The following is a 19234-nucleotide window of genomic DNA, read 5'->3' on the forward strand; positions in this document are numbered from 1 at the left end:
ATGAAAAACAAATCTTAGAAAGCATGATTAGGGGAGAATTGAGTGAATTGACCCTACACACCAAGCAATTATAGTGCAAACACTTCCGGTGAGGGTTTGATGCTCAATTCCTTGTTCCCGGCTTTCATGAGCTTTCTTCTTGCAAGTCTACTTGAACTTCATTTTGATATTTGAATTGGTAGGATTCATGAATCGTTATATGATCTTGGCCCTACTTGTGTATGTATGTATTGGAGATTGATTTACTTTTAACTAAGTAGGTAGAATCATTTTGCATTTAGTAACATTCATTTAGATAGGATGCATATAGTTTCTTTGCATTGAATAAATGTTCATACCCCTTTTCTTGTCCTTCTCGGTTCAGCATGAGGACATGCTATTGTTTAAGTATGGGGAGGTTGATAAACCCCATTTTTAGAGTTTATCTTGTGTTGAATTTAGAGGGTTTTGTCAACTTTTCTCCTATTTATTCACTAAAATAGCATGGTTTTGTAAATTCTCCTTTAATTGTGCTTAAGAGTGAAAACATGCTTTTTAGGTCTTAAAATAGCTAGATTTAATTCACCTTGATTCCATTAGATGTCTTGATATATTTGTTAAGTGATTTCAGGTTTAGGAGGCAAAGATTGGATTGAGGGAATGAAGAAAAAGCATGTAGAAATGGAGAACTCATGAAGAAATGAATGAATCACAAAGCTGTCAATCCTGACCTCTTTGCACTTAATCGATCATAACATGAGCTATAGAAGTCCAAATGAGGCAGTTTCAGTTGCGTTGGAAAGCTAACATCTGGGGCTTCAAAATAATATTAAATTTGCCATAGTTTCCTAGCGTTTAAGGATGCGTACGTGTGATGTACGCGTACGCGTGGGAAGCTGCACGTGACTCACTAAAGGCAACTCGTGGCCAGCGATTTCTGAAGCATTTTGGGCCCAATCCAACTCATTTCTGATGCTATTTAACTCAAGGATTGAAGAGGGATGAACCAATTAGTGAGTTAGTTAGTTTTAGTTTAGTTTTCAAGAGGCTTTAGTTAGTTTCTAGAGAGAGAAGCTCTCTCTTCTCTCTAGAATTAGGATTAGGTTTAGATCTAGATTTACTTCCTCTTCTCTTGCTTAATTTCCTTTTTCATCTTTAATTGTTCCCTTGAATTTGTAGCATTCTACTTCTCTTGTAGTTTCTTTGTATTTTTATTTGTAGTTTATATATTCTTTTGTAGATCTACATTTCTTCTTCAATGCAATTGGTAAGTTCTTTGTTGTTTCATAATTGTTTTGCCTCTCTATTGTTAATCTCTTACTTTTGTAGTTTTAGATTCCTTTAATTCTTGCAATTAATAATGTTTGCCTTTATTGCCTTCTATGTGTTTGTTAAAATGTTTCTTCTAGTTATGCGGTATATTTTGTTCCTCTTGGCTTTGGTTGAGTAATTGGTAACTCTTGAGTTATCTAATTCCTTTGTTGATTGATAATTTGAAGTTGCTATTTGACTTGAATGTCACTAAAATTAGTCTTTCACCTAGATTTGGCTAGGACTTGTGATATCAAGCTAATTCCTCTACTTGACTTTCCTTCGTAGTTAGAGGTTAACTAAGTGGGAGCAATACACAATTCTCTTCTCAATTGATGATGATAACTAGGATATGACTTCTAGTTCTCATACCTTGCCAAGAGCTTTCTTAGTTGTTAGTTTATTTCCTTTGCAATTTATATTTCTTGTTCATTATCTTAAAAACCCCAAACATACTTCATAACCAATAACAAGAACACTTTAGTGCAATTCCTAGGGAGAACGACCCGAAGTTTGAATACTTCGGTTATTTTATAGGGGTTTGTTACTTTTGACAACCAAATTTTTGTATGAAATGATTATTGTTGGTTTAGAAACTATACTTGCAACGAGATTTCATTTGATAAATTCTACACCGGCATAAAATCACTCATCAAAGACCCCAACCAACATCTAACCACATTCTTGAGAATATGTGATACTGTGAAGTCCAATGGTGTTCATCCTAACACTTATAGATTGCTTTTGTTTCCCTTTTCTCTTAGGGATAAAGCTTCAAAGTGGCTAGAATCCTTTCCAAAGGAGAGTTTGAGAACTTGAGAAGATGTGGTGAAGAAGTTCTTGGCAAGATTTTACCCTCCCCAAAGAGTTAACAGATTGAGGAATGAGGTACAAACATTTAGACAACAAGATCGTGAAACTTTCTATGATGCATGTGAGAGATACAAGGAATTGACAAGAAAGTGCCCTTCAGATATGTTCAATGAATGGGTACAGCTGCACATTTTCTATGAAGGATTGTCACAAGAATCAAAGAAGGCCTTAGATCACTTCAGGAGGATCTCTCAACAAGAAAAAGACAATTAAAGAGGCCATCGATGTCATAGAAACTGTAGCCAATAATGAATACTTCTATGCCTCTTATAGAAGCACCAATAGAGGGGTGATAGATCTGAATCACATGGATGCATTGCTAGCTCAAAATAAGCTAATCACTAAGCAATTGACAGACCTCACCAAGCAGATGGAGAGGAATCAAGTTGCAACAGTCAATACTCAACCACCAGCTCAAGACGAGTTCAATGCAGAGGAAGGAGGTGATTGGGAGCAAGTCAATTATGTTGGAAACTCATCAAGACAAACCTATGATCCACACTCCAAAACCTATAACCCTGGTTGGAAGAACCACCCAAATTTTGGGTGAGAAAACCAGCAAACCCAGAACCAAGATCATAGACCTTACAACTCCACCTACCAATAAACTAACCAAAGACCATACCAAGCCCCACACAACAACTCTTTTCAGCCTCCATATCAAGCCTAAAATAGCCATTCTCAGCCTCCCAATTCCAACATACCACCACCATCTGAGGATAGACTATCCCGGATTGAGGCCATACTTGGAGAACTTTGTAAAGAGTCTAAAGACATGCAAGATTTGAAGGAGGAGGTGAGATCCAATATGCAAAACCAAAATGTTGCCATCAAGAAACTTGAAGTACAGATTGGATACCTGTCCAAGCAAGTCCCTAGCCATAATCCCTGTAGTGCCACAAAGACAAACTCAAGGGAGGAATGCAAGGCTATCACACTCAAGAGTGGAAAGGAACTGAAAGAGACCTCAAAGGAAACCCAAGGGAGGGAAGTAGATGAAAGCCTAAGTGACAAGGAAGAAGCACGAATAGCTGCTTCCAATTTACCAGAAGAAAAAGAAGTCTTGAGGCCATATGTTCCAAAAGCTCCTTACCCTCAGCGATTAAAGAAGAATGAAAAGGACAACCAGTTCTCCAGATTCTTGAAAGTTTTTAAGAGACTCCAAATCAATATCCCTTTTGCTGAATCATTAGAACAAATGCCAATCTATACCAAGTTTTTGAAGGAGTTAATGACCAAGAAGAGGAGCTGGAGAAATGATGAAACTGTGGTGTTAACCGAGGAGTGTAGTGCTATTATTCAACATAAGCTACCCCAAAAACTGAAGGACCCTGGGAGCTTCCAAATCCCATGTATCATAGGAGAAATCACAGTGGAAAAAGCTTTATGTGACTTGGGAGCTAGCATAAATCTGATGTCCTTAGCAATGATGAAGAGAATGAAGATTGAGGAAGCCAAACCAACAAGAATGGCACTTCAATTAGCAGACCGATCATTTAAATTTCCTCATGGAGTAGTGGAAGATTTGCTGGTGAAGGTGGGAGACTTCATCTTCCTAGCAGACTTTGTGGTGTTGGATGTGAAAGAAGAAACAAGGCTTCAATCATTCAGGGAAGACCATTCCTAGCAACAGTTGGAGCTATCATCGATGTCCAAAAAGGAAAACTGGTTCTTAGATTACATGATGAGAAAATGGTATTCAATGTGTTCAAAGCCATGAGTTACCCACAGGAATCACTGGGAGAATGCATGAGGTTGGATGCAGTGGAGGCTTTGGTACAAGAAACTCTTGAAAAAGAAGAACTTGAGGAAGTGCCTGATGAAGAACCTCTATCAACCAATGAAGCTGCATCAATCCAACCAACTGAAGTACCCATTCCAAGCACATCAGAGGAAAAGAGGGAAGGGAATGAAGCCCCAAAACTTGAACTGAAAGCACTTCCCCCCACCCTCAAGTATGCATACATGAAAAGTGATGAAAGTTACCTAGTGATCATTAATTCTGCTCTCAGTCAAGAACAAGAGAAGGAGCTAATCAAGGTGCTGCAAATGCACCAAAATGCCATTGGATGGACCCTTGCTGATTTAAAAGGGATAAGCCCCTCCATGTGTATGCATAAGATTCTGTTGGAAGATGATTCCAAGCCCTCCATTCAACCCCAAAGAAGGTTGAATCTGGTCATGAAAGAAGTGGTACAAAAGGAGGTCATGAAGCTATGGCAGGCAGGGGTAATTTACCCCATTTCAGATAGCCCATGGGTGAACCATGTCCAAGTGGTCCCCAAGAAAGGAGGCATCACTGTGATGCCTAATAAAAGGAATGAATTCATCCCTACAAGAACCGTCACGGGATGAAGAATGTGTATTGATTACAGAAAGCTCAATGAGGCCACAAGAAAGGACCATTTTCCACTACCCTTCATGAACCAGATGCTGGAGAGGCTTGCAGGTCATGCATACTACTGCTTCCTGGATAGTTACTCAGGCTATAACCAGATTGTAGTTGACCCAAAAGACCAGGAGAAAACATCTTTCACTTGCCCATATGGGGTCTTTGCTTATAGACGCATGCCCTTTGGATTGTGCAATGCACCTGCCACTTTCCAAAGATGCATGTTGTCCATCTTCTCAAACATGATTGAAAAATTTATTGAAATCTTTATGGATGAATTTTCAGTGTTTGGTGATTCCTTCCCAAACTGCTTGTATCACCTTGCCTTGTTGCTAAAGAGATGCCAAGATACTAACCTAGTCTTAAACTGGGAGAAATGCCATTTTATGGTAACAGAAGGGATAGTCCTTGGCCACAAAATCTCTAATAAAGGCATAGAGGTGGAAGTAATTGAGAAATTACCTCCACCTAGTAATGTCAAAGCAATTAGGAGTTTCTTGGGACATGCTGGATTCTACAGAAGGTTTATTAAAGAATTTTCAAAAATTGCCAAACCTTTGAATAACTTACTTGTCTCTGAAGCACCTTTTGTGTTTGATCAAGAATGCCTGCTTGCTTTTGAAAATCTAAAAAGAAAACTTTCCTCAACACCTATCATTGCCCCACCTAACTGGGATCTACCTTTCGAGCTGATGTGTGATGCATCATATTTTGCTATTGGGGCAGTGTTAGTACAAAGAAAAGACAATTTGGTGCATGTTATATACTATGCCAGCAAGATCCTCAATGAGACCCAAAGGAATTACACCACCACTAAAAAGGAATTACTAGCAATAGTATTTGCATTTGATAAATTTAGATCATATCTCATTAGCTCTAAAGTGATTATTTTTACTGATCATGTAGCACTGAAGTATCTACTTGCCAAACAAGAGTCGAAACCAAGATTGATAACGTGGATACTACTGCTTCAGGAGTTCAATATTGAGATTAAAGATCGGAAGGGAGTAGAGAACAAGGTAGCAGATCATTTGTCAAGAATCCCTTGTGAAGAAGGCAACACACATGATCTGTGTGTGAATGAATATTTTCCTGTTGAACAATTGATGTTGGTTCAAAAGGCACCCTGGTTTGCGGACATTGCAAATTTTAAGGCCATTGGGAGTTCCCTTTGGAGATCAACAAACATCAGAAGAGAAAGCTCATCAATGATGCCAGGTATTTCATCTGGGATGAACCATACCTCTTCAAGAAATGTTCAGATGGAATACTTAGAAGATGCATCTCAGAGGAAGAAGGACAGGAAGTCTTATGAAATTGTCATGGTTCTTGCTATGGAGGACACTTTAGAGGAGAAAGGACTACAGCCAAAGTGTTACAGTGTGGATTCTTTTGGCTCACTATCTTCAAGGATGCAAAAGAACTAGTGAAGAGTTGTAATGAATGCCAGAGAGCTGGAAACTTGCCCAAAAGAAATGAGATGCCATAACACTTCATCCTAGAGCTTGAACTATTTGACGTATGGGGGATTGATTTCATGGGACCATTCCCAACCTCATACTCAAACAAGTATATTTTGGTAGCAGTAGACTATGTATCCAAGTGGGTGGAGGCCATTGCAACTCCAACAAACGATAACAAAGTAGTGATGAACTTTCTCAGGAAGAATATCTTCAGCCGGTTTGGAGTTCTTAGAGCTCTAATCAGTGATGGAGGAAGCCATTTTTGTAATAGACCACTAGAGACTCTCCTCTTGAGATAAGGAGTTAAGCATAAGGTTGCCACACCTTATCACTCCCAAACAAGTGGGCAGACAGAGATATCCAACAGAGAACTGAAAAGAATTCTTGAAAAAACTGTGGGAACTTCAAGAAAAGACTGGTCGAAGAAGTTGGATGATGCTCTTTGGGCATATAGGACAGCTTTCAAGACACCCATTGGACTGTCTCCGTTCCAATTGGCGTATGGAAAGGCTTGTTATCTATAAGTGGAGCTGGAACACAAAGCATTCTGGGTTCTCAAGCTACTGAACTTTGACAACAATGCTGCTGGTGAAAGAAGGATCCTACAACTACAAGAATTGGAAGAATTCAGGTCCCAAGCCTATGAAAGTGCCAAAATTTATAAGGAAAGGGTAAAGAAAAAGCATGACCTCAATTTGGCACCAAGAAACTTTGAAGAGGGACAGAGAGTCCTCCTCTACAACTCCAAGCTAAAGCTTTTCCTGGAAAGCTAAAGTCAAGGTGGTCAGGACCCTTTCTTATCACCAAGGTCTCACCTTATGGACACATAGAAATTATGGAAGAAATTTCACAGGAAACCTTTACTGTGAATGGACAAAGGCTCAAATACTATCTGGGCAATATGGGTGAAAGCCCCAAGATGAAGTACAAGCTCAACTGATAAGATAACTGTCAAGCTAGTGACATTAAAAGAGCGCTTGTTGGGAGGCAACCCAACCAGAGGTAATTTCCTTTTCTTGAGTTATTTCAATAAAAGAGTTAAATAGATTTCTCTGTATTGCAAGGAGCTAAGTTTGGTGTTGCCACCAAAATAATTCAAGGGTGAATATGGGATGCTAAGTTTGGTGTTCCACCAAAGATTTCATTAAGAACACATTGCAACCCTCAACATGATTAGTCACTAGCTCCAAACAATCAGAGAGACTGCTTAACAACTGCTTAATTTCTAGATTCATAGTTTATTTTCTTAATAAAAGCACTTGAAGTTTCTATATTTACTCAATTTGCTGCATAAGGCAAGGAACTAAGTTTGGTGTTCACATACCAATCTATGTTCAGAAGCCTACAAGCATACATGCATGCCAACAATCTCTCAAGTGCTTGGGGAGCAAGCAACTTTCAATATCATTGCAGGAAGTCATTCAGCTTCTGGGAAGGACTGTGCATCACCATCAAGGAGAATGCAATAGTTAAGGAGGATGACGCAAAATTAAGCAAGAAGATACCAAGAGGTTGTGTTGTTACTTAACTGTTTCTACTTTGAAGAGTTTTAATTGGAAGTTAAATGTGTCGTGTTGATTAGCTTACCTTCATTTGAATTCTGTTGTTTGCATCTTTAATTTTTATATAAGTGTTCTAACCTAAGTGCCTATTTCAATTTCATCCTGCTTGAATGTATGTCTTGTTCCCTTTGCCTTTCGATTGAATAAAAGAAAATGTTTGACACAGAAGGAGTAATTGTTCAAGTTGGTAGGAAATATAATAAGGTTAAATGGTGGTACATGTTTGATTGTTTAGCTAGTTCACTAATAAGGATGAAAGGTAGAATGTCCCTTTTAAGCATGAATATTAGTTGCTGTGTGTGAAGCCTTAGTGAATAATTATCCTTGGAAGAAAGAAATAACAAGAAAGAAAAGAAGAAAAGCCAACGTTGGTGGCAAAGTTGGGCCACCAACGGCCAGCACCAACGTTGGCAACAAAAAGAAAAGAAACAAGTAAATAAGCTAGTCACCAATAACTTGAACCTTAAGACACATGCCTGTGATGTTTCTGTACTAGGATCTGCTTGGATGATTAGGTTCTAAGGAGTGTTTTAACACTTGGTAACTTGGGTTAACTAATCCGAGATTATCAACCAAAAGTCCACTATCAATAGCACCCTAGTTACAAGGCATTTAGTGACCCAAAGAGGTGCTGGGCATCAATGTCTTTAGGATGAATTGTGAGCCAAGTGCCTATGGTTTGCATGTGTAGAGGAGAGGCTTGAGTTAGTAAGTCTGAAGGGTGCTTCATCACCCAACACCTTGAGCCAACTGGGTCGGGAGTGTTGACTGAAAACTTATCTAAAAGGCTGCCTCAACATAGAACACTGAGCTGCAAATAAGGAATAAGTTTCTAAGCAAAAGAAAAGCAAAAAAAAAAAAAAAAAATCAAACACCAAGGATCAATGAATAACAAGGCTCCATAACAGCACCTTAGTTAGCACTTAGAATGACATCTCACACTTGGAAACTAATAAAAGTTGAGCTGCAAATATATCCTGCATAAAACCCCATGAACCAAGATCTATTGCTTCCCAATAAGGACTTATATTCCTCTCTGTTTTCAATTATTCATCTTATGTTTTACTGCTTGCTTGGGAACAAGTAAGATTTAAGTTTGGTGTTGTGATGCCAAGGCATCTTAGGCTAGTTTCACAAGCCTTTTTCATCTGTTTTCATTAGGTTTCATGCACTTTCTTAAGCAATAAGTAAGTAATTGGATGAGAATTTCATGCATGTCTTGATTCAATCAAACATGGTTAAATTGATGCATTTTCATGAGATTTATGCTAGATTTGCTTGATGATAGGTGGAAAGAACCAGAGGAACGGCAAGGAAGAGGCAAGGGAAGCAACGTTGCCTCAAACGTTAAGGAAGAGGGTCATGCAACGTTGGTGGCCAAAGTTGGCTCACCAACATTGCTAGGCAACGTTCTAAATGGGTATAAAGTGCAATGTTGGTGGCCAAAGTTGGCTCGCCAACGTTGCTGGCAACGTTCTTACAAAAAGGGGTGCAACGTTGGAGGGAACGTTGGCTCACCAAGATTACCTCCAACATCTTCGATGAGACTCAAAGTTGGAGTTGAGAAAATTGCATTGTGTGCGTACGCACGGCATTGTGTGCATACGCACAAGAAGAAAAAGTTCAAGTGTGCGCATGCACAAGGCAGTGTGCATACGCACAAGTGTGCAACGTTGGAGGTAACGTTGGTGAACCAATGTTGGGTCCAACGCCTGCGATAAAAATTTCAAATCTGGAGTTCAAAAATTTGCTGTGACGCGTACGCGTCGATGATGCGTAGGCGTGAACGTGAATTTTAACCAATCACGCGAACGCGTGAGCAACGCATAAGCGCAAAATGCTGTTTTGACACGTACACGTGGGCGACGTGCACGCGTGGATGAACGAACGTTGGTGCACCAACATTGAGTCAAATGTTAGTGGCAACGCTCAATCCTTTTTCAAAAGAATGTTTGACTCAACGTTTTCTTGTAAACGTTGATCACCAATGTTGATGCCAGCTTTATTACAATTGGGCACCCATGCAGAGTATGAACGTTAGTTTGCCAACGTCCCTTCTTAACGTCATTGAGAGCCACTTTAACTGCTTCAACAAAGGTTAAAGCCCAGTCCAAAGACTTGAAGACTGAAGGAAGAAAGTGTATAAATAGCAGAGAGTTTGAGTTAGAAAGGAGATTGGAAACCTAGGGATCTAGGATTGTAAACACTCTCTGTAAATTTAGTTTACTTTTGCAATACACTTTTCAATTTCAATTTCCATTCCCAGAGCTTTGAACAACTAAACCCCTCTTCATTGGGTTAGGGAGCTCTGTTGTAATTCAATGGATCAATAATAGTTTTTATTTTTCTTTCTCTTTCTTTTTTCTTGATTTTGCTTGAAAGCTTTCAATCTCCATCCAATTGAACAATTGTCTCGAAAGAGAAATTGTTCATACTTGGATTTTCTCGGAACCTTGAAAGAGGAATGAGGAAATCATGCTAGAAATGCTTTCTCATGTTGGACTGGGTTGGGGGTTGGATGGATATATTGACATGTAATCCTACCAATACTTTGATCTAGAAAAAGATGTGGTCTAATCAGTGATCGTACTTCATCTCTTCCCATGAGCAATTAAATCAAGACATTGGGTAATTGTTCAAGCTTAGAAAGACTGGATTGCTAAGACATTGGGATCCAATCACCTAAGATTGCCAAGAATATCGATGAATGCATTGATTGAGGAAGTGATGAGAATGAACTTGATCCGGAGAATGCAATATCTCCTAAGCCCAATGAACCTCCCCATTCTGATCTCTCCCATTCTTTAATTTTTGATGTTTACATTTATGCTCAATCATCCCCATTCCCATTTAAGTTTCTGCAATTTAATTTCTGCTCCTTACATTCTGCAATTTATTTTCAGTTATTTACATTCCTTGCTATTTACGTTTTCCGCCATTTAAATTTTTTGCAATTCTCAATTCAATTTTGCTTAGTTCAACTAGAACACTCTTCTAATTAAAGTTGCTCAACCAATCAATCCCTGTGGGATTTGACCTCACTCTATTCTGAGTTTTTACTTGACAACAATTCGGTATACTTGTCGAGGGAAATTTTTAGCGATACAGATTTTCGTGCATCAGTACAGAAATTCAATTGTAATATAATATAATAGATATTCAAATTTTCATTCCCTTCCAGTATGAAATAAGTAGGGACGAAAAAAAACTCGCATCCACATATATCCACGGAAATTACCCACGAGGGAGAGCTAATAGGGATCCACAAAATCTCCATGGGTCAGGGACCCGAACCCGCAAATAAATGGAGACGGGGCGGGGATTGAGATACCCATCCCACGGGGATTTATAACATTCCCACAAAAAATTACTTAAATATCTTTATGTAAGTGTATGTTTAATAGTTTTTTTAATGATGTGTATAATATTTAAATCTGCAATAACTAATTATTCAAGTTTGTGTCCATTACCAAGGTTTTGAAAACCGAACCAGTCATCAAACCGTTCTAGTTACTAGTTCACTAATTTACTAGTCTAATTGGTTCAACCGTAGTTCAACCAGAAAAACTGTTTATAATAAAATAATGAATAAAATATAAATAAGCATACTAAAATATAACTATAGTTTAATATAAATCTTAAAATATCACTCAAATTTAAAATACTATATCAATATAAGGCTTATGATCTTATCTTAATACAAATTCAAAAGTCAAATAACAAAAAACTGATATCCAAAGACTAACAAGTTTTAACAAAGTTTCAGCATAATTTTAACAAAGATTAATAGTGAGCAATATCAATGAGCATAATTTCAACATAATTTTCAGCATACTTTGAAAGAGAAAATAAAGACTGCTAATACTAAGTAATATAGAACAACAAGAATAAGTGATAATGAAAACAAGAACTAGTAGCGGGAAAAAGAAAAGGAAATCCTGATGAACTAATGGAGTATTTTTGTTTAAGTAAGAAACGTTTTACAAAATAAAAAGAATCACAAAGGTCTAACAAACTAATCCCTATTTATACATATACCCTTGTTAACTATTCTTGAGGTATTAAGACAACATTCCAGACTTTTTAGTTTGAGTTGCTGCTAACCATTATTAGTTAAAGTAGTTTTACTACGCTCAATAACTTTCAACATAATTTTAACAAAGATTAACAATGAGCAGAAACAATAAGCATAATTTTCAACATAATTTCAACATAATTTTAACGAAGACTAATAAGATTTTTCAAAGATTAACAATGAGCATAATTTCAGCTAAATTATTTTTAGCACAACACAAAACAAAGGCAACAAAACAGCGTACAATACTGCACAGTAGTAATGAACATAGCTAATCATTCAATAATTCAATCTGCACAGCACTAACAGCAGTAGAATCCTAAATTGAAGAACAAAGAACCAAGAACGAAAAATTCAAACAAAAACAAATAAACCAATCTAAGTAGCACTAGCAGAATTATAAACCTTTGTTCTAACTTCTGAGCAAAGGGACAAAAGTGCACCAGAGACAGAGGCCAGGCGACGAGCATGACAGTGGTGGGTTAGAAGAAGCAGCGACTGACAAAAGAAAAGCAGACTCCAAGACACCGAGCTCAAGGAATTATGATTGTGTTAATTTTTTCAATTTTTTTGAAGCTTAATATCCATGGATATCCACCGGTATCTGCCTTCCTCGCGAAAAAAATAAATGGGAACCTGTGTTGAAGATAGACAGAAATGAGGGACGTTTTACTAAATAGGGACAGGGATGGAAAAGGGGTCCCCGCCCCATAGAGCCCTATTGCCACTGTAGAAATAAGTAATAATTTATTAACACTTTTTGTTTAAAAATAATTATTTATCTCAAAAAGTTGCACAAATTATTTTTTATATTGCTTTCGTTATGGTGATTTGCAGGTCAGTGAGCCGAGGAGGTGATGAACCAATGGATGGTGAGCCAATGTTTCTCGCTGTAAGCGAGAATCTGACACTAGCAACTTGATAAATCACAATTTTATGGTTTATCTTGTGTTGAATTTGGTGGATTTTATCAACTTTTCTCACATTTATTCAATGAAATAGCATGGTTTTGTGAATTTCACCTAAATTTTGCTTAAAAGTAAAAACATACTTTTTAGGCCCTAAAATTGCTAAATTTTATTACTTTAATTCTATTCGATATCTTGATGTATTTGTTAAGTGCTTTCAAGTTTAGAAGGCAAAGATTGGATTGAAGAAATGAAGAAAAAGCATGTAAAAAAGTGGAGAATTCATGAAGAAATAAAGTTTTGGAAGTCTTCCCAGTCACACATACGGGTGACCCACGCGTACGCATGACCAGAGGTTTGTCAAGCGACTTGTACGCGTAACCCATGTATACACGTGACACTTGTCACGTGACTTCATTAAAGAAACACGTTGGGGGCAATTTCTGAGCTCATTGAGGCCCAGATCAACTCATTTCTGATGCTGTTGAACCGAAGAATTGAAGGGGGATGAAGGAAGTAGTCATAGTTTAGGTTTTTACCATGTTTTAGATTAGAATTCTAGAGAGAGAAGCTCTCTCTTCTCTCTAGAATTAGGGTAGATTTAGGTTAGATTTCTCTTAGGTTAAGATTTTAATTGTTGCTTTGATTTAGTTCCCTTGCAATTTATTGTTCTTACATCTTTGTTCTTTTATTTTTATTTGCTATTTCCTTTATTTTGTTACTTTTATGTTCATGACTCTTGTTGGATTTCCATTTTCTATTAATGCAATTTGATGTTTCTTTGTTTATTAATGCTTAATTAAGTTGTTATTATTGTTTTCTTGCATTGGGTAGTTTAGATTTTATTATTTCTTGCTAATTTACTATGCTTTCCTTTTATGCCTTCCAAGTGTTTGATAAAATGCTTGGTTGGATTTTAGAGTTGAATTTTGTATTCTTGACTTGGGTTGAGTAATTGGAGACTCTTGAGTTATCAAATTCTTTTGTTGATTGGTGATTGAGAATTTCTAGTTAGCTTAAATTCCACTAAAGTTAATCTTTGATTAGGACTTGTGAACTAGAGTTAACTTTGCTCACTTGACTTTCTTTCAATTGTTAGAGGATAACTAAGTGAGAGAAAAAGACAACTACCATCACAATTGAGGATGATAATGAGGATAGGAATTCCAATTCTCACCTCTTGCCAAGACCTTTCTTAGTTGATAGCTTATTTTCTTATTATTTACGTTTCTTGCTCATCATTCCAAAATCCAAAAAATACCTCATAACTAATAATATGCACACTTCCCTGCAATTTCTTAAGAGACTACCCGAAGTTTAAATACTCTCAGTTTTTATTAGGTTTGACTTAAGTGACAAACAAATTTAACTTTGATTGTAGGTTAATTGTTGGTTTGGAACTATACTATCAACGGAAGTATTTTGTGAAATTTCCTAACCGATTTTGGCACCGTTATCGGAGAATTGCAAATGTGTGCCTTGTTATTGGTTATTGTATATATGTTAATATTGTGAATAGCTTGATTTTTGGATTGATTGTTAGTTTTGCTAGTTTTAGGACTTTGTTTGCTTATTTCTTATTAGTGTTCATTTTTATTTTCTATTCCTACTATGAATTCTCACCATTTTAGCTATGAGTTTGGTTCTAACTATGTTGTAGGAAATGGAAATTACAATAAGAGCATGCATCAAGGATGAAAAAATCAAAGGTGGAGGAGTCTCAAGAATATGACCAATCTTCATGGAAACAACATCCTCCAATGTACTATGAGCATGAGCCATTCTATGATGCATACCAATTTAATGGTTATGGTGGACCTCCTTGTGGTTATCAACCACAACCACCATATACCTATGAACCCCCTCTTCAATATAGCCCTCAACCACCATACTCACAAGTCTCATACCATCAAACACCTCCATATGATCCTAACCCATATCCATTATACCAACAACCATATGAGCCATATGAACCATACATAGAACCACAACAATTCCAACATAATTACCCCCAAGAACCACCTCCATATACACAATCTCCATGCCTTTACCAAGATGAATCACTTTTCTATTATGAACCATTTCTCCCAAATAATGAACCCTCATATCCACTTCAAACACTCATGAATGACACTCTCATTTCATATATCTAAGAGCTAAGAGAATGTCGCACCATTGTTTAAGAGAGACTTGAAGCTCTAAGGAGGCAAGATGAATCCATGGCTACCTTGACCAAGGTAGCAAGCAACTTAATCTCACAACTCTTAGACACTTAAAGCACTCCCATGGTCACATGTGAAGAATCAAATGAAGAGTGGAGCATGAAAAAGAGGTTAGAAACTCCGGTGAAAAATGAGGAATGAGACTTTGTATTGGAACAATTAGAGGAAGCTGTAATTGTTGAAGAGGAAGAAGTGGCTGAAGACTTAGGAGATATTGAAAGTCCATGGGAACCAAAAGTTATAGATCCCCTTTCTGAGAAGCTCGAAATTGATGTTGAGGAGGCTAGTGTACTGGTGCACGAATTGTGAATCACACTTTTCACAACTCGTACCACTAACCAGCAAGTGCACTGGGTCATCCAAGTAATACCTTACGTGAGTAAGGGTCGAATCCCATGGAGATTGTTGGTTTGAAGCAATTTATGGTTATTTTGCAATTCTTAGTCAGGAAGTCAATTATATTTATCAGTTGAATTGCGAATGAACAAGAGAGCATGGGTTAAAAGTTACTTGTTATGCAGTAATGGAGAATATGTTGGAGTTTTGGAGATGCTTTGTCTTCTGAATCTCTGCTTTTCTTTTTTCTCTGATTCATGCACGCACGTCCTTCTATGGCAAGCTGTGTGTTGGGGCATCACCGTTGTCAATGGTTACATCCCCTCCTCTTGTGAAAATGGTCCAAATGCTCTGTCACAGCACGGCTAATCATCTGAGGTTCCCGATCATGCTGGAATAGGATTCACCCTCCTTTTGCGTCTGTCACTACGCCCAGCACTCACGAGTTTGAAGCTCGTCATAGTCATTCAATCCCTGAATCCTACTCAGAATACCACAGACAAGGTTTAAACTTTCCGGATTCTCATGAATGCCGCCATCAATCTAGCTTATACCATGGAGATTCTGATTAAGGAATCTAAAAGATATTCATTCAATTTGATGTAGAACGGAGGTGATTGTCAGACACACGTTCATGGATTGAGGAAGGTGATGAGTGTCACTGATCATCACCTTCTCCATAGTTAGGCGTGAATGGATATCTTAGATAGGAACACGCATGTTTGAATGGAAAACAGAAATACTTGCATTAATTCATCGAGACACAGCAGAGCTCCTCACCCCCAACAATGGGGTTTAGAGACTCATGCCGTCAAAGAGTACAAAGTTTTGATCTAAATGTCATGAGATACAAAATAAGTCTCTAAAAGTTGTTTAAATACTAAACTAGTAGCCTAGGTTTACAGAAAAATGAGTAAACTATAGCAGATAGTATAGAGATCCACTTCTGGGGCCCACTTGGTGTGTGCTGGGGCTGAGACTTAAGCAATTCACGTGCATAAGGCCATTTTGGGCGTTCAATGCCAGGTTTGGATCCATTTCTGGCGTTGAACTCCAAATTTTAATCCTTTTCTGGCGCTGGACGCCAGAATTGGGCAGAGAACTGGCGTTGAATGCCAATTTACGTCATCTATCCTTGAGCAAAGTATGGATTATTATATATTTCTGGAAAGCCCTGGATGTCTACTTTCCAACGCAATTGAAAGCACGCCATTTCGAGTTCTGTAGCTCCAGAAAATTCACTTTGAGTGAAGGGAGGTCAGAATCCAACAACATCAGCAGTCCTTTTTCAGCCTGAATCAGATTTTTGCTCAGCTCCCTCAATTTCAGCCAGAAAAATACCTGAAATTACAGAAAAACATACAACTCATAGTAAAGTCCAGAAATATGAATTTTTCCTAAAAACTAATGAAAATAAACTAAAAACTAACTAAAACATACTAAAAACTATATGAAATTAACCCCAAAAAGCGTATAAAATATCCGCTCATCACAACACCAAACTTAAACTGTTGCTTGTCCTCAAGCAACTAGACAAATAAAATAGAAGACTAATAGTTTGAGAAGCAATAATATCTCAGAGTTTTTGAGTGAAGCTCAGATTCTAATTAGATGAGCGGGACTAGTAGCTTTTTGCTTCCGAACATTTTTGGCATCTCACTTTATCCATTGAAGCTCAGAGTGATTGGCATCTATAAGAACTTAGAATTTAGATAGTGTTATTGATTCTCCTATTTTAGTATGATGATTCTTGAACACAGCTATTTCATGAGTCTTGGCCGTGGCCCTAAGCACTTTGTTTTCCAGTATTACCACCGGATACATAAATGCCACAGACACATAATTGGGTGAACCCTTTGGATTGTGACTCAGCTTTGCTAAAGTCCCCAATTAGAGGTGTCCAGAGTTCTTAAGCACACTCTTCTTTCTGCTTTGGACCTTGACTTTAACCGCTCAGTCTCAAGTTTTCACTTGACACCTTCACGCCACAAGCACATGGTTAGGGACAGCTTGATTTAGCCGCTTAGGCCAGGATTTTATTCCCTTAGGCCCTCCTATCCACTGATGCTCAAAGCCTTGGGATCCTTTTTTATTACCCTTGCCTTTTGATTTTAAGGGCTATTGGCTTTTTCTGCTTTTCTCTTTTTTTTTTTGCTGCTTTTTCTTGCTTCAAGAATCATTTTTATGATTTTTCAGATTATCAATAACATGTCTCATGTTCACCATTCTTTCAAGAGCCAACATATTTAACAGTCTTAAACAACAAATTCAAAAGACATATGCACGGTTCAAGCATTCATTCAGAAGACAGAAAGTATTGCCACCACATGTAACTAATTAGAATTTCCCTTATTAAAACTCGAAATTTTATTGCCTCTTATTCAAAAGATCTACTATTTTATTCATGTTTGCTGATGATGAGAAAAATAAACTATGGCTTAATTGGAGATAAAATCAAAATAGATACTAATTACTACTATATGACTCCTAAGGTGAACTTCTATAACGACACTATCACAGAGTTAAAGCAGAAATTGGAATTTAACAACCTTAGTTCTGGGAAACGGGTGTTCCTCTGATCTTTGGGGTGCTTGGTCCTTCAAGAGATAACTTCTGGCGCTTCAAGTCCCTCAAGTCACGCCCTTGCTCCTCTTGTTCTTTAAACATATAGGTGAGAATTTGACTGTGCTCCTTCTGTTCTTTCATTATTTGTTCCATAGCTTCCCGTATCTTGGTAACAGACGTCTCAAGATACTCCCAGTATTCAGATTGAGGGATTTCTGGGAGAGATTACTGTGTTTTCTTCTTGGTAGGATCATCCTGCGCTTGTTATTTTTCCATTGATACTTTGGTGATTGGTTTCTCAACTGAGATATACTCAGTTATTCCCATCCTTACCCCAGCGTCCTTGCAGAGCAGAGAAATCACGTTTGGATAAGCCAACCTGGCTTCTTTAGAATTTTTGTTAGCAATTTTGTAGAGTTCAGCTGAGATAGCTTTAAGATCTCTCTGATCTTGTCAAGATTGGTATGAACAATCTTTCCTCTGACCATGGTCCGATATTTATAGAAAACAGTTCCAAATAGTTTTTGCTTGTCAGTCTGCCACATATTAGCATAGAACTCCTGGATCATATTCCTTCCCACTTTCGTTTCAGGATTAGCTAGGACTTCCCAGTTCCTGATTTGAATTTGCTCCTGGATCTCCAGATATTCATCTTCTTTCAGATCGAATCTAACTTCCGGGATCACTGATCTCAGACCCATTATTTTATTATAATGGTCTGAATGTTCTTTAGATAAGAACTTCCCTTGATTCCAAAGTGGTTTTGGAACGCTCTCTTTCTTGCCTCTTGGAGTGGGTTGTTTTCCTTTAGGAGCCATGATATTAGTGATCACGGATAAACACACCAAACTTAGAGGTTTGCTTGTCCTTAAGCAAAAGAAAAGAAAGGAGAGGGAAAGAAGGAGAGCTAGGTGCAATTGTTGATGGGAGGGGAGGGAGGCCGAACTCAAATTTAAAGGGAGGGAGGGTGGGTTTTCGAAAAAAGAGATAAAGATATGATAAAAAGATTGATTTGGAAAAGATAAGATAGAAGATATGATAAGAGAGGATATAGTTTAAAATTAAAAAGATATGAAAGATTTTTGAAAAAGATAAATCTAGATTTTGAAAAAGATAATGTGGAGATTTGAAAAAGATATTAGTTGGAAAAAATTAGATTTGTTTTGAAAATAGGATTTGAAAAGAGTTGGATTGAATTTGCAAAGAGACTTGGTGCTTATGGATTAAGATACATTTGATATTTTTAAAGTAGGATTTTTAGAAATTAGGGATTTTAGAAATCAGGGTTCTTAACATGTTTATGCAAGAAATCATGAATTGAAGTATGAAAATCAAGATTAGAATGAAAAAATATGAAGAAAGATGAGTTTGCCTCCTCCCTGCCATCCTGGCGTTTGAACGCCCAAACACTGCCTGTTTTGGGCGTTCAACGCTCAAATGCTGATCTCCTGGCCCAGTTGTTGCCCTTTTCTGGCGTTGAACGCCAGATTGCTACCCTTACTGGCGTTCAGCACCCACTGGCTGCCCCTTTTGGGCGCTGAACGCCCA

At 37.7% G+C, this 19234-nt stretch overlaps 2 pseudogenes; both read right to left on the reverse strand.

The window, feature by feature from the left end:
- Nucleotides 1–2163: 2163 nt before the first annotated feature.
- Nucleotides 2164–2265, reverse strand: LOC148553990 (small nucleolar RNA R71; annotated as a pseudogene).
- Nucleotides 2266–8360: 6095 nt separating this feature from the next.
- Nucleotides 8361–19234, reverse strand: part of LOC148553991 (uncharacterized) — a 31334-nt pseudogene continuing 20460 nt past the window's right edge.

This window comes from Arachis ipaensis, chromosome B7 (genome assembly GCF_059453495.1).
Source record: "Arachis ipaensis isolate K30076 ecotype BB chromosome B7, ASM5945349v1, whole genome shotgun sequence".
In the NCBI taxonomy this organism is placed as follows: Eukaryota; Viridiplantae; Streptophyta; class Magnoliopsida; order Fabales; family Fabaceae; genus Arachis; species Arachis ipaensis.